This window comes from Mya arenaria, chromosome 10, assembly GCF_026914265.1.
Source record: "Mya arenaria isolate MELC-2E11 chromosome 10, ASM2691426v1".
Classification (NCBI taxonomy): domain Eukaryota; kingdom Metazoa; phylum Mollusca; class Bivalvia; order Myida; family Myidae; genus Mya; species Mya arenaria.
This window is the reverse complement of record NC_069131.1, coordinates 70,986,622-70,990,312: the sequence shown is the minus strand read 5'-3', so window position 1 is coordinate 70,990,312 and position 3,691 is coordinate 70,986,622.

The window sequence follows — 3,691 nt, the reverse complement described above, 5'->3', positions numbered from 1 at the left end:
TGTATCCAACAGCCTAGATCATTGCCAAAAAGCGTGATATTCAAAATCGGTGAACGTATAGAATTACATGTACGAGGGTCATTCGAAAAGTAACAAACAGAAAATTCATCGCGTATGAAACAACGATCGACTGTGGAAAGGTGCTACCGAGAACTTTGAAAATAAGTTCGAAAAATCTCACTTCCTCAAACTCATTAGTTGTAGACACGAAAATATATTGAATCTAGCCTATTGAGGACTTTTAACAATATCATATATTGACATATAGATTGCGATATTGATTTGAATTAAATGCATTAATTAAATGTTATTGGGAGACAAGCATCAGCGCGTTATGATTCGAGTTGATTTAACTAGTTTACAAGTGTGAAGAAGTATACATTAACCTACGCCAAGTCACTCTTGTTATAGTCTTGTGTTGTGGGGGGGGGGGGGTAGGAAAACCCGTAGAAAAATCAGTTGTCTGCCTTGTCTGCCTTGGTGACCACAACCAACTCACATGCGCCCAGGAGGGTAATCGTACCCCCTCCACCTGTGCTAACAGTCCTGTCTGTCTGAACGCAATGCCAAACACATGGGTACTAGTGATTTTGTCGACTTAATGACAAAAGGTACCAAACCATTCTATATTTAAATTCCGCCTGCTACATTCCTATATAGAGTTCCGTATACTTACGAATGAGCTAAACTATGTATTCATTATCAAAACGTGTCTAGAATACTATTTTATGGCATTTAATGGATTTAATTTTTCGAAAACTTCATACATCAACACGAAGTCTATATACCATTACGTATCGTTAAAAAACATAATGTGTCTACATAATCGATCTTTGCCTGCACATTTATCAACATCATTTTAAAAAAAAAATCTTTTATTGTTTTCAGCACTCATATTTATGCCTTAATACAGTCATGTAACTGGATAGATACTGGACAAAACTTCAACGGCGTGCCCTCCCCGTCATCACGAAAAATAACAATGAGAGAGACATACTTCTTTTTAAACGAACCAATGTTTTTATCGTAATTCAGTGGGAAGTCTTTATATATACTGTTCGGTCTTTGTGCGAGTGGTTTGAATAATCGTTCAAGAAATTATCTTCTGTTAGTTTATTTAAAATGAAAATGTTGATTTCTTTGATAATTATTTACTTTTTTGAAAAACGAATTCAACGAAATGATCAGTGAACAAGAGGGTCCTAGCTAAATCCTCGTTTCAACCTTGTTTGAAATATTAATTTACACGAATCCTGTCCGTAGGCTAGAACGGCCCTCGTGCTGGTTCATTGTATCCAAATACTGGGCCTGTTGATTCATTGAATAGACTTGAAAAACCAAATAAGGTGTGCTCTCGTAATATAATATGAGCACAATCACCGGATGAAGTAATCACATTCCTCCACCTTTGCTTTAAAGCTGCACTGTCACAGATTTACCGTTTTTACAACTGTCTTGGAAAGTGGAAATTTTTGCGTAAATATCTGCACACCAATGATAAAAGATTACTGAAAAAAGATCAGAGCGCAGATTTGCATATTTCCGTTCAAAAATTTGATGTTTTATGGCTTAAACCGTTACTAACGGTTTAAGAGAAAAGCATTAAAACACGAGTTTTTGATCTTAAATATGAAATTCTGCGAGCGAATTTTTTTCAGCAGTCTTATTATCACTTTCCCATGGATTTTCGCAAAAGGTGGCTCGTTCCAAGAAAAAAAAATGCAGCTTTAACATAATTATTGGAATTGGTTTTAAATGGTCTCGTTTACTTTATATGGGCTCAAATATTAAAACAAACAAGTTGTTTAAATGTAAATAAAATGCATGATACAATGATAATCATTAGCACACATTAAGATTAAAGTTTCTGCTGTAAATAATTATTTAAACGTGGCTGAATATTTTTATTTGACCGGAAAAAGGATTAGAGCTGAACTGTCACAGATTTACCGTTTTTGATTTATTTGCTTTGGAATGAGCCAATTTTGCAATTTTTCAGCAAATCAGAGATATCAGACTGCTGACAAAAGATCAGATCGCAGATTTTCATATTTCAGTTTGAAAATTAATGTTTTATGGTTAAAATATGGCTCTTTCCAAGACAACAAAAAATAAAAAAGTGAGAGTGCAGCTTTAATAAGCTTAGGAAAATTGAATTATCGTAGGCGTATTGCCTCTATTGAAAATAAATCTATTGTTTGCTTGTATTTACAAACTTCTGCTAAAACTGATATCTGCCGGTTTTTGTTTAGTTTTCATTCGTAAAAAAAAGAAGATAAAATTCGGAAAATTGTGTGAGTCCCTTTCAAAAATACATTAATGAACAATAGCTAAAGTATGTTTGTCTTAAACAGATAAATAGAATTTCAGATGCTGCAAAACACAATTTTTACAGTTCAGTTGCGAAATTTCTTTTAAAATTTGCACTTGTAGGCTCGCAGGAAACTTCTCCTTACATGTCATTTTAAACTTGTTCAAAGTGCCTACAAAAGAGGCCTACATGTACATGTACCTGTACAAGGAGTGTTTCGCAACTACTCTATTATGTTCAGTCTGCAGCATGGTTTGTATAAATGTCCTTGTTGGGACAGTCATGCATACAAGACGATATTTATATAAGAGAATAATGTTGATATTTAATACATTTATTGCAAAAACAGCTTTTTAAACTGCTATCCAAACCGCTATCATATTGATGATATATGATATTGTATGTAAATGAAACGTTTGTGGTTTCAATACTGTAGATCACCGTCAGATAACGCTTACAAACTGGCAATTTTAACAGAAAATAGAAAACATTAATAATTGTAACAAAATTCATTTCGAAATGCTGTACTGTATACATGTGCCTCGGTCATAAAGAATGTACATGTACAGATTAATAAGAATCACGGCGCACACAGCGTTGCATCGTTCTACAAAATTCCGTCGAGTTGAAATATTGGCCAAGGATTACATCATTAAAATACAAACAAATCCAAAATATTTAACACTTGTAGAAGCAGAAAATAGCATAGTCTTTTATAGGCTAGGAAATATTTTCCTATCTTTTCTCTCAAAAAAGTTATTTAGGAATCAACTTCACTTTTTTGTTTGTTAACATTGGTTTTGACCCGCGGTGACCCATGTGAGAACCCCGTTGAAGTCACGTGATTCCTCACCCTGCATATGGCTTTCGTAAAATTGAGATAAAATCGAGTGTCAGCTAAAGCACTCTTATGCACCAGTCAGTTGTAACCACGCCCCCCCCCCCCCTCCCAGGTCCGGGGAATAGCGGGGACTTTGATTTTCGGTCCAGCCAACCCCGGCTAAAATCCCCTTCCTGCGGGGAAGAACAGATGGTAAAATCCCCGCCAAATGCCCCCGCACCCCAGGGACCCTAGGTAAGGCCAATTCCCCGCTATATTTAAAGCGAAGACAAAACCACCGCATTCACCCGGCACTGCGGGGCCACCTGAAAGGTAAAAACACGGCCCATTTCCCCGGCTATCCATGGTATACCCCCGGACCTGGGGGGGGGGGGGGCGTGGTTACAATTGACTGGTGCATTACTACTAGTATTATACACATGCGCTATAGCAATCTTTAATGGTACATGTGGATAATTCAAAAACCCGTTTTTAAACGAGGAAGCATAATATTGTAACATGCAATAATTTTTTCTTTAAAATAAAAAATACCCAAATTT